Genomic DNA, 13,896 nt, shown 5'->3' with positions numbered 1-13,896 from the left:
TTTTACCAAGAGTATTCATAATCATATCATAGGAGAGAGGGACCAGTAGTCATGAGGGCTAATTTCATCAACATGTAGCCATCATATGGAATATCCTAAGACCTCCATTTTTTTTTAAATATAAAATTAATACTTAAATATCTACAACTAAGGTTTGAGGATGTGACTCATCATGCAACTGATCAAAAAAGTGTGCCTAGTGCAAAGTGTCCAAAAAATGACTTTTTAAAGATTCGACCAAAACTTAATCTAAAAATCCCTAATAGTTGAATTATAAAATATCATTTGTAATTAGTACAATATCATAGTTTATGTAAAATATAACTTATGTGGAACTTAAAAGGACCAAATGCCTATTAGTAGTCATAAGTGTGTGTTATCTCTAACATTTATATCCAACGCCAAAGGGCCAATAGTTGAAGACAAACAGTTATTTGTTGTTATAAAATCAACATATTATTATATAAATATACAACTTTTGCTGAACACAAAGGGACCAATTGTTGAGTACTAAAACCTTTGGAAAATCCTTCACATTTCATGGAGAAAAAAAAGGTATTTATTGTGTTCACCTTTTTTATTTAATAAGAAAATTATTAATATAAAATAGTCCAATGCATATACCTTCCTACCCGAATAGTTATAAACACTTAAGAATAATTTTTTTCCCTATGATAATAGTACTTGTTTAAGTGATCATCTTATTTTATAAATGACACACTTATAGTGGATAGCTATGATATTTTATTTGAAACAAAAAATGGTTTATTTCACTTGTTAATGAATGTATTTATGCCTTTTTTTAAATAACATGTAATGGTTTTCTTGAGTTCAATTACTGGTCCATTTTGACCAACATTTGCTAATTTTTTTATTTACATGTGGATTATTTATTTATAATATATTTAATAAATATATGGCAAGACTAGATATTATAACACAATTTCTGTAATGACTAGTGGACACTATACAACTACTAGCCCCTCTCCCCTACCAAACATAACATCTCAAAAAGGGAATAGTTAATGAAAGTGTTGAACTTTCATTTGGATAAAACTTGAAGCTTTTTGGTTATTCCCCAATGAAGGAATAAGTGAATGTGAAAATTTGAATGAATAAGATCTTAGTTTGTATCGCTACCACATGGCTTATATTTCACCATTTTGATTCCCTCTCAGATCTCACCACAAGAGTACTAATATAAGATTAGTTAAAAAAGATAATATACATGTATAAATATGACCATGTCATACACCAAAATGACAACCAACTATTTCATAATATTTTAACTAATCATCAAATGTGATAATTGGAGACCACTATATAACCAACCTCTCTATGAAATGATCAAAATAATGTTGTAATAGTAGGAATATGTGACACTTACCACTACATTGTTCACATTTTCAATATGCAAGACAAAGAACCAATGTTTCAAAAAATGAGTGTTATAGATGGAAAGAAAAGATCTTCATTTAATTTTGGTGGCTAGGTTAGGTGGGTGCCATTATTACAAATAGGTGGAGAGGGTGATGAAATGAACATGCAATTGTGACCTCTACCTATTGAAAATAAGTATGGTGGACCTGCTTTTTCTTTGTCAACAATCTCACTTTTGGTAATAATTATTAACACTTTGGCTGGTTTTAAGAACAAATGAAAGTGTCATTTTCTTTCCTTTTATCTTTTATTCCTTAGCACCTTCTTACATTCTGCTATAAGGGGTTCCCTGGGAAATAAGAGCTAATGGCTCGTAGTTATTATCAAACCTTTGACCACTTTATCCTTTGTTTCTCCAAGAGGGACATGATCTATCAGAGGTTCCATGGGGATTAGGAACCATCAACTAATGATGTCTATGAAAGGTCTAACCACTCATACATAACAATTTTTTTTTTTTAATTTTTGGGAAAAAGTAGAAGACATGGAATGAGAACACACAACCAAGAGAACACCTTGACATAATGACCCTTTTTGTATTTATTTGATTGGTTATTATGAAAGGGATAATTCAATAAGCGTTCATAAATAAGGAAATCAAGTAAAAAGGACATGATAAAGTTTACTTATAACTTGTAACACTATAATTTATCAAAAATACATCAAAAAATTTTATCTTTATTTTTTTATTCGGTAGGAATTTATTCCTATAAAATATAAAATTATCATGTATTGTAGACATCTAGTTCATACTTGTCAATTGGTAAATATTATACTTAAGTGCCTTTTTTTGGTTGAGAGGTTGCAATTGGAATATTGAGACATTGTAGTGGGGTATAAGATAATTTAAGTGTCTATTATAATTTTATCATCTTGTTATTTATTGTTATTATGATGGAATCTAGGGAGGTATTAAGATGTTAGAGCCATGAACATAAACTATAACATACAAATGTCCATCTCCCAAGAGGTTCTATTCTTCTTCTTGGCCACACCATTCTACTGAGGAGTGTTTATCACTATGTGTTGATGAAGAATACCTCAAGCATGTTAGAATTCGAAAAATGTTTGACTAACATACATCCCCCCATTATCTGTGTGAATGTTTTGAAGGGAATGTCCTGACTAATTCTTGATGAATTCAAGGAAGGTTATGAAATGTTGAAGAATACCATCCTTGTACTTCAAAAGGTACACCCATGTGCACGTAGAAAAGACATCAATAAAGGTGAGTAGATAATTGGCCCTAGAAAATGAAGGAGTGGGGAATGACATGAGGTCACTATGCATGAACTTTAGTGGAGCCATAGCTCATATGGAAAAAACCTTAGGAAATGGATCCCTATGACATTTTATAAGAGCATAAATGAGAGAAACTCTATTTGAACAAGAGATCTTGGGTACACCAATCACCAAATTTTGAGTTCTCATCTATTGGAGATATCTATTATTTAGGTTCCCAAACTGTTCATGCCAAAGCTTGCTTGTAGAATCTATATTAGAAATAAGGCATGATCATCATGAAGACTCAAATCCATCAAACCTATACAACTGGGCTACATGATCAATTGTGCTTGTAGCAATAAAATTATTAGGATTGTGCATCTCTTGAACAATCATATAAATATGAGAGAACTCGACAAGTATTCTATCATCATGATGAAAAATTGGATAGATGGAAAGTAGATTCCATGAATTATTAGGAACAAGAAGAACATCCTGAATGCATTCATCTTGCATCTAAACTAAGCCCATCCCTAAAATTGAAACCTAAGAAGAGTCCAACAATAATATGTAAAGTGGGATTATTAGAAAGAAAAATAAGAATATTTACATTATGAGCCTTGTGATGAGAAGTGCAAAAATTAAAAACCCAACTTGAACTAGTAGAGGACAAAGTCCTAGTTCCAAGATCTTTCACTTTTCCCAAGGATGAAAACATAGGCATGAAAATATTGCACTTCCTCATATCTTCCTCCATTATTTCTATCCTAAAAAACAACATGCATCATTATGTCCTAACTTTCCACAATAGGAATAACTGTCCTTTTTAGACTTAGAGGATAACTCCCTTGAGGTGGAAGGAGGAGAAGTAGGAGGATGAGGCTTATGATCATTCTTCAGCTTAGGCTTGGATGGAGGCTCACCACTTGTTGATGAGTTTATCTTGGGCTTCTTCCCCACCCTTGGAAGATTGAACCATAAAATCATGACTCTTAGGAAGAACATACATATAAATCAACTTGGGCTTCTCCCTAGCCAATCAATAACAAAACTTTTCAAAAGAAGACATCTAACGAGAATCATTTGCAACATCCATATTAGAATAGAAGGTAGATAGAAACTCCTGAAAAGGACCTCTAAGCTTAGATAGGATCAAGAAAATACATGCATTATCATCTTTGGCATGACCACATCCTTTCAATTGTGATAAAATCAACCTGAACTATGCTCATATTTGACAAATGTATAGATATGATCGGATAATATCTAGAGTCAATCATCTTTTCAACATAAGAAACACGATCCTCTTAAGTAAAGGAGGACTCAAGGCCAAAGGGCGGGGAGAAAATGCCCTTTTCCTTTTTCTGAGATCCCATCACTTTAGAGAATGAAGAAAACTTGATTCTCGAGGATGACTCAAAAGTGAGAGAATTTGGTAGAAGGTCCTAATGGGGCTCACATTGTTGAGCCATTGACGACAAACCCTCAAAACGGTAGGAATTCAAAATTTAGAAAGTTTGCTAACTTTGATAATTATCAAATGTTTTGGTTCAATTGCCATCTGTCATGGTAAAAATTGTTACTAATATATGCTGCAAGAACAATAGGGTATGAAATTATAAATTCCAAAAGTAGTAAGTTTGATTTGATTGGTTTTATTGTTGAACACTACTAGAAGCTAAAAGAGGGGGTGAATCAAATTCACAAAAATACTACCAAATTAAGATGCTTTTACCATCCCATTCATCCATATCAATGTGCAAAAAAGTAAATAGTAGAAATAGTAAATACATCCATACATGAACACAATTTTTTTATGTGCAAAACCCAAACTGGGAAAAATGATGGTGAGATTCAAACTTACAATATATAATAACTATTTTATAATTAACAAGGCTTCCTGCCAAAAGAGCTTACTGCTCCAAACTTCTAGACTCAGGCACACAACCTCAAGCAAGATACAAAAAGGGACCTTCTGGGACATTACTTCTTTAGGGAAAGATACAAACTACTCTTACAAAACAATAGGATATTAGATCAAATTGAATATAAAAAGCGTCTAATGGAATGTAGATAAAACTTCACTGTATATACTCATATGTCTACTTTGTACATCTCTGAATCTTTGCACTTACTATCTTCACATGTATCAGTGAGCCATCTCAGCCTTTGTATCAATTTATATCAATGATAACTTACACAACCAATTTACTCAATATATAGTAATTGGATCCAAAACAAGCAACACTAGGTCAACCACAAGAATATATAATGTGTACATAGTAATTGATTAAAAAAATACATTATCCAAATGGTAAAAAGGATGTGTGAGGGTTCACACCAAGTCAACACACCTTCCAGAAACTCTTATACCCAATATGTCAGACCAATATGCATAAACCAGTACAAAAATTGTTCTACTAAAATCACACAATCTAAAATCAAACTTAAACTAAAAATGGTTTACCCTAAAATAACCATGACATGATGTCAGGCTGTTAATAGCAACATATGATCACTTGAGACATATCTAGTACAAACACTTATTTCAAACCAAAATAAGTTTCACCAAAGAAAACATCAAGAACAACAAAAACACTTCCAAAATAGGTAAGGAATATCAAACCTCCAGAAACATAGTAAAGCATAACTTCATATTATCTCATCAACATAATGTTTTGTGGTTACTTTTGTAGCATAGTATCATACAAACAAACATCCAGACCATCAAACTGATACATTGTACAACAACTTAACATATCCATATCTAGATCACCAATAACAATTGAACAATACAAGATTGACAAAGTTTTGACATCAATGACAATAATGACATCCATATGTAGAACAATCTCCCCCTTTGTCATTGATGGCAAAAGAAAAATTGCAGGAAACATATTTCCTCTCCCCCTATCAATATTTCTCCCCCTTTGACAATAATGACAAAGGGTAACTCCTTTAACCAAAAACCATTCAGAGAAAAAAGTGTAACTCCATGCAATAGAGATCTTCAAAAAACAAATGAAAAAATTAAAATGTCTATGAAATGTTTCCAGGCTAGATGTCCTTATATTGATTCTTTAAAGCAATAAAGGAAGAGTTTCATGCAATAATAGTAGAAGACAAAATCTTGCTCTGATATTCACAATCAACCCATAAATTCATCATGACATTAAAAAATATAGTATTTTTGATAAAGATAAACGAGTTTTACATGAACCCGAAACCAAAAGTTTTACAACAACCAACCATCAACCAAATAGATGTGAACCAACATCAAAATAGGGGAGCACCCTCGAACAGTCATGAAAAAAAAAGAGATGCAAACAAACCAGATAAAACAAAAGAAAGACTCTCAATTAAGAGAGAGCACCAAATCCTTGTTTTTCTGGATGTAAATCTTTTTGATTTCCTCCATCTCCTCCATAATGAATCTAGAGGTACCCTTGTTGCTACTCCTCCTTCTGGTTTTGGAAGTAGGACCAGTGGTTTTGCTGTCTCCAGCAGCCATATCTTCCCCTCCAAGATCTTTCACCTGTTCACTATTGTAGGATCTATAATCAACAACCATGACATTGATCTTTTCAAGCCCCTCTATACCGTTGTTCATGGATTCTTTACTTATGTCAACCAGGTTCTTGAGTTTTTTCTTAATCTCCCCCATAGACTGTTCCACCTTTTCAATTCTTTGTTTGTGATTGCATTTCATCACCTTGACATCCTGGGATAGCCTTTGGGTCATAATCATGAGTTTTTCAGATTTGTTGGGCTCAGGGAAAGTAGTGAAGATATCAATAATCTCTTTAACCCCCACTTTGAGGGTATCAATTTCGCACTCCACCCACATCCAGCAGCTCTCCTGGCTTCTGGTAGCTTCCATAACTAGGTTCATCAGGTTATCAGTGCTTTGTATCCCACTATTCTCTTCTTTGGCCATGATCCCCTATTTTTTTCTTAGGACGTTGATAGGGATGTCCAATTTAATTCCTTGATCCAAATTCTTTAGACCATAGTCCTTAGCTGCCAGCTTCTTCTTTTTAGAGAGGGGCTCAATCGTAGAGATCAGTTTGCTGGTGGTTTTGTAGTTAATGGCCGCCCATCTGGGAGGATTCTTACTGCTAAATGTCCCAGGGGTGACCATCATCTCCCCTTTATCCACAGGTTTATATTCAGGGTCATCAAGAGGAACCCCACTGTCTTCCAAATCCATTTTTGAGTCAGAAACATCTTAGATATTAGTCTATTGACCAGATTCAGTTAAAGGGGTCACAACTACAAGGAATTTCGTGTACTCCATGATGAGCACAATAAGTCCCTCATGGAGAACAGGGTTGTTTGGATTCTCCAAATGTTTTTCCAGGCTATTTTCAAGAGAGGAGGCTAGATAGAAAGGAACATAAATGATTTTATGATGCCTAAAATGATTTAAAATGGTAAAATGATAGGAAAAGATGTTGGTATATATGGCATCGAGCGTAATATACCTCATGATGAACTCGGCCATGTTAGCCCAAGGAGCCATATATCTTTCTTGTTGTAGCCGCCATCGGCCATCTTGGTAATTCTAGAGCACTCCTTGTCTTTGTCAAAGAAACTTGTCGAGTCCTCCTCCCTAGTTTTCTTGTGTAGGATTTTGCCAATATCAAGGGCACAATGAAAAGCATAAAAGAGACAATAGAATGACAAGAACAAACTGTATTCTCATCAATATACAAATGATCAACTGGATTAACCAATACAATGAATAGAGGCCTGCATATATAGGCAAGGCCATATGGATGTATGAGCACACGAATATGACATGTGGCTCAATGAGAAACAAGGGTAGGTAAGAAATACTAAGGGTAGGTAGGAGAAATAATATAATATTCCACAAGAGGTGGATGACCCACCGAATGTGGAGTGTAACAGCAAAATAAGACCACAAAAGGTGGAATTTCTCCTACAAGCTCTATCCCTAAGTGCACACTTCCCTAAGTGTCTCAAATCCAAACTACGAAGAGATGCATTATCCTAAGTTAACTTAAGTAAGTGTAATAATATCCGAAATGAATATTTATTTACACCAACACCCCCCCTTAAGTGCAACTTAGGGGAATGAAGACTCAAGTCAACAATGCAAGATGGGTCCCGACTACTAGGCCATGATAGGTACCCATGTACAATATGCAAATGCAAGCAAAATCATGCAATGCAATCTCTCACAAATGGAGAAAGGGAGAAAACCCAGTGGGAAAAAACTCCCCCCAAAAAGAGAGATGAATGTACAAAAGACTCTCAAAGAAAAAGGACAAAACCTCAAAGAGGAAAAAGGCCCCCCCATAAGAGAGGAATGAGAAGTCTGTTGACCCCCCCTAATGACACATCCCGCACCCCCAAGAGAGCTCGCAACTGCTGGAACTTACTCTCAATGAAAGGTTTGGTGAATATGTCAGCAACCTGCTTTGCTGTAGGACAATACTGCAAATCAATGACCTACCCCTGGATGAGCTCTCGGATATAGTGCATATGAATCTCGATGTGTTTGGTCCACTGGTGCTGGACCGGGTTCTTCGAAATTGCAATAGCACTCTGATTGTTGCAATGTAGAACTATCGGTCGTGGAGTGGTGAATCCAAACTCTATGAGAATCTGCTGGAGCCAAATGGTCTCAGTCGCTGCATTAACAGTGCCTCGATACTCAGCCTCAGTTGAAGAGAGATCAATAGCATGTTGCTTCTTGCTTTGCCAACAAATGGGGCCCGAACCAAGGTGAAAAATGTAACCAGAAGCAGACTTACGATCAACTAGATTGCCAGCCCAATCGGAGTCTATGTAACCAACCAAGTGAAGTCCTATGCCTGCTGCATAGTGAATCCCATAGTGATGTGTACCCTGGATGTAATGAAGGATGCATTTGGCGGCTTTCCAATGAAGCTCATGTGGATCCTGCATGAAGCGGGAAACCATGCCAACTGCAAATGAAATATCAGGGCGTGTATGAGTCAAGTAGATGAGACTACCCACAAGCTGACGATACAAAGTGGCATCAACTGGTGGAGAAGAACACTGAGCCTCAAGCTTGACTCCTGAAAGAAAGGGAGTTGGGGCAGGCTTACAATCAGCCATATGAAAGCGTGCAAGTAGATCAAGAGCATACTTGGGCTGCGATAGTGTGATCTCGGAAGGTGACTGTGAAATCTCTATCCCAAGAAAGTAGTGCAAAAGACCCAAGTCAGTCATAGCAAATCTGTCATGCAAAGTAGATTTGACCCTGCTAATGATGGATGAAGTACTCCCTGTAATGATTAAGTCATCAACATATAACACAAGTATCAAGTGAGAGTCATCCTGTCGGAAAATGTAGACATTCGGATCAGAATGACATCTGGTGAAACCTGCAGAGAGAAGAAAGGAATCCATCTTGGCGTACCAAGCCCTGGGGGCCTGCTTAAGGCCATAGAGAGATTTCCTTAGTCTGCAAACCAAGGAAGTATCCTGGATGAAACCCTGTGGCTGCTCCATATAAATCTCCTCATCAAGATCACCATGAAGAAAAGCACTCTTCACATCCATCTGATGTACAACCCAACCATGAGCTGCAGCAATAGCAAGTGTCAAATGAATGGAGTTCATCTTGGCTACGGGGGCAAAGGTCTCAGTATAGTCAACACCTGCAACCTGAGAAAAACCTTTTGCAACAAGCCGAGCCTTATACTTATCCACACTACCATCCGCTGCAAACTTGGTCCGATAGATCCACTTACATCGAACCATCTTTCTCCCCTTAGGGAGATGGACTAGTTCCCATGTGTTGTTCCTCATCAAGGAACTATACTCTTCCTCCATAGCTTGGTCCCACTCAGGAACCCCTGATGCTTCCCTAAATGTCTGTGGATCAAAAGCAATAGAAATGAATGCATGTGGAAGATCCTGATGTTGTGATCGAGTTCTCCATGTATCTGAAGGATCCCCAACAAGAGAACTCGCGGACTCAAGTGTCTGTCGAGCCCAACGAGGTCTAGGTGGAGGTGGAGAACGAGGCTCCTCAACTGCAAGTGGACCCTACGGAGGTGTAACCCTGCGAGTCGGAGTCGAGGGAGTCTCATCATCGGAATCACTAACATCACTATCCACAATGGAGGAAGGTGGAGGAGGGAGAGAGGCTAAGCTAGGAGAGCTTTCCTCAAAGTGAACACTCCTCTCAATGAACACCTCATGTGTCTCAAGATCCATCAATCTGTATGCCTTAACACCCTCAAGATATCCAACAAATATGCAATGCCGACTCTGGGGTTCCAATGCCTTGCATTTCTGTGGAGGTATGCGAGCCCATGCTGGACACCCAAAGACTCTGAAATGTCTCACAATCGATTTCCTACTAGCCCAAGCTTCAAAAGGAGTAATACCTTGCAAAGCTTTGTGAGGAACCCGATTCTGGATGTGTGTGGCACAACTGATAGCCTCTGCCCAAAAGGCGGGATCAAGAGAACGTGCATGTATCATACAGCTAGCCATTTCTTTGAGAGTTCTATTCTTGTGTTCTGCAACCCTGTTCTGCTGTGGAGTGTATGCAACAGAATGCTAAAGATCAATCCCCTCAAATGTACAAAAATCCTCAAGTCTCTTGTTCACATATTCCCTTCCATTATCTATGCGAAGAATCTTGACCACTTTCCCTGATTGCTTCTCCACACGAGTCTTGAAGTCCTGAAATCTGTCAAATACTTCACTCTTATGAATGAGAAAGTAGACCCAAGTGAAGCGGGAGTAGTCATCAATGAAGGTAAGAACATAGCGGGCCTTACTGAATGAAGGTGTTGGAAATGGACCTGCTACATCACTGTGAACAAGTTGAAGAACTTCCAAAGCTCTCCAAGTTTTCCCTTTATCAGACTTCTCTTCGGGATGCTTGCCCATGGAACAACCTGAACATACACCCTCTAAAAAATTGATTCGAGGTAGACCTGTGACCATGTCTTTAGTGATTAGTTGCTAAAGATAGCGGTAGTTGAGGTGACCAAACCGCTCATGTCATAGCTTACTTTCTAAATTTGAATGAGTAAGCAAGGCCCTAGAAGGTGAACTTGGCACAAAGTGGGAGAATGAATAAAGCCTTGAGTTGTCATTGACTTGTCCCATTGCTACCAAGGCATCATCATCTACCCCCTCTTTTTTTATAGGAGAAAGAGAAAAAAAAGAAACCCTGCTCTTTTCTTTCATTACATATATATAGCCTCTTTTTTTTTAAAAAGACTTTTAGTTATCATTTACTGATTCTTGAAAATATTATTAATTAATCTTTTCTTTTATCTTTTATCTTCTTCCCAACAACTCTTCTTTTTTTTAGCTTCAAATATTTTATCCTCCATTCCTTTCTAAGAAATATTTGTAGAAAATTTAAATTCAGCACATCTAATTATGTGTTGATAGGTGGACATATTTTTAAAATCTCCAGGATAAATTATTATCCAGATCTCGATTTTAAAAGAGTCCCCACCGTGAGCTTCTCATAATAATCTTTTTCTCAGAATTGTTTATAGAACCGTACTTAGAGATCAATAACTTTTGAACATGATAATATTTTTCCAATCGCTCTAGTGAGAATTTAGAAAACTAGGGTTTCTAAAACATATCAAACATTCATCAAGGTCCAAAACTCGAATTGAGAGTTATTCCCCCTGCAAATAGACTTATTTTTTTGTCTTGGAAAATTCGTGGTTACAGGTGGCATTGAAAATTACGAATAGTATACATGCCAAAACTTACACATGGATCACCACTTTGAGCTACCATTAAAATTGACATTAATCGGCTCTAGGAACACCTCTAAAATATATCGAGCCTTAGACAAATCACAATTATCAGCCTGTTTGGTAAATCAACATGTTATTATACTCATGCCAATGTTATTGGATTATTAAACTCGCCGAATTTTAAACTCACACTCTGAACCTGCATCTGTTTAATTTAAGGAATCTTTGAACTTTGAATTTGAACCTTTGAAATTTAACCTGCGAACCTTGAACTTTGAATCTGTGAACCTTGAACCTTGAACCTACAAAACTTGAACCTGTGAACCTTGAACCTACGGGGTTCAATCAAAAGATTCAAAATTACAAATTTTGCCCACAATATGCTTCATTTATCACTTTGTCTTCATATTTAGCTGCGTGTTGAACCTTTGAACCTTGAACCAAAGAAGGTTCAAAGTTCAAGTTCAATAACCAAAAATTACAAAGACCTTACACTCATAGAAACTAAAGATGCAATACAACCCACTCTGGTTGAACTTGAACTTTGAACTTTGCAGAGGTTCAACCGATAGGTTTAGTTCAAGCAAAACTTCAATAAGACAAAAACCAACTTACACAAGCCCTGACTAAATGAACACTCCTTATTTTGAGGATGCAAAAGACATAGTGCAAGCAAAAATATGGAGGGTAACACAACCAAAGGTTATCCAACAATTGTCACCTCAATAATTCACATAAATCATAGTCAAAATTTTCTTTCACATTTTATAAGTCACATATATTGTCATAGAAGAAGTCAAACCTTCATGATTCTTGTAGTATACCTTTTATGAAATTATCATTTTTTCATACCTGATTACCAAATTAACAATGGTGTCAATTCATAATATTCTCTTGTTAGACACAACACCAATCGATTTATTCACTTCATCATTCTTAATAGACTTCAACATAGACATGGTTCTAATTGAGCATAAACTAGTTATATCATTTAGGCTCCCTTCTTTTTAAATCACATATGCTCTATCTAGCCACAAACAATCTCCATGAATATTTTTCAAGACTATATTGATTATCTCTTTGACATTATTAATCATGGGAAGATTACTCTATGTACCCAAACCCTTGTGCCCTAAACTAGCATACTCTACCCTAAATCTTTGTGCACCATCTACTATATGAATTATCTTAAAATCATTAAATTTAATGTGATCATATTCTTCCAAAGAAATATGAATATAACTGAAAAATGTCTTCTTTACATACCACTTTGCTGGGAACCATAGAAAATGCATTGATATGATTTCTCGCCACCAAAATAAATGGTCTACATTTAGAACTAGGTTTTCCCTCACTGCTTCCACTGATAATGTTAGGGTTTGCCATCAGAAAACTATTTCAAGCAAGAAAAATATCTTGAATAAGTTTTCTTCTCTTCCACTCACACTCTGTTTCTCTTTGACCCCAATAGCACAAATTAATTCTGAATAGGTAATATATAATTATCAATTAGGGTTTCCTCAAAAATTTGATACACTATATACCTGAAGACACCAAAAAAGTTGTGAACCATCAAACTTCCCTAAACTCCATTAGAAATGACTTTCAAACTTCTATCATGGTGAGTAAAAACCCAACACCAATCCAAGAGGGGATAAAATATATCCTTTAAGATGTCCCCCTCATACGCAATTATCTGAGCTAGTTACTGAAACAAGGGTATGTACCCACAAAAGTGTGGAACAATCCTCAATATTTTTCTTCTATCTTAACTTTAGTTTTCTGTACCCACAAAAGTGTGGAACAATCCTCAATAATGATGACGAAGGAACTCACCTCTTCATGGCTCAAGAACCTGAGGAGGAGAGATATACATCTATCAATGATCATGCAGATCACTCCTACCGACAAGATGTGTTTGGCAGTGATAGTGAAGGTGAAGAAGAAGAAGAAGTAGATCTGAAAGGAGAACTTGTTAATGCACATGAGGAGCTTAGTAGAGTAAGAAATGAATACAAGTTATTCAAGAATTTTGTGGTTGTCGAGAAAAACTGGTTGATCAAATGCCTTGAAGAATCTAAGAAATATATATCAGAGTTGAAGACTCAACAAGATGACACCATGTAGTGCAGGTGCAAAGATCTAAAGGCTGAGCTAGAGGCAAAGGATAAAGTGTATCATCAGATAGCGGGATAAATGGAGAATCTAAGGAAAGACCTTGAGAAATGTCAAGATGAGATCAAGGTAAGAATTCAGTTTGATGGCAATAGTGATGCCTTGGAAAAAATGTTGAAAATGTAAAAGCATTAGGAAGCAGTGTCAACGAATTCTCCACTAGCAAGAATGTCCCCCACAATGATATTATGTTTGTCTCCTCAAATGGAGATAACAAGGAACACACCTTCACAGTTAGAGATTCTCCCCAGAAGAAGGTAGATCTAACCACAATCGGTAAACACATGCAGACAAGGATAAAGACCGGTGCTGCAAGAAGGAG

The 13,896-nt window shown here is 36.4% G+C and overlaps 1 protein-coding gene across 2 annotated transcripts in view; it reads left to right on the top strand.

Annotated features, from left to right (window-relative positions):
* LOC131052748 (uncharacterized) overlaps positions 1 to 13,896 on the top strand; it is a 239,833-nt gene that overhangs the window by 203,654 nt on the left and 22,283 nt on the right. The window lies entirely within an intron of this gene.

The sequence above is a fragment of the Cryptomeria japonica genome, chromosome 8, assembly GCF_030272615.1.
Source record: "Cryptomeria japonica chromosome 8, Sugi_1.0, whole genome shotgun sequence".
NCBI classification, from domain to species: Eukaryota; Viridiplantae; Streptophyta; class Pinopsida; order Cupressales; family Cupressaceae; genus Cryptomeria; species Cryptomeria japonica.
This window is presented reverse-complemented; position numbering and strand designations above follow the sequence as displayed.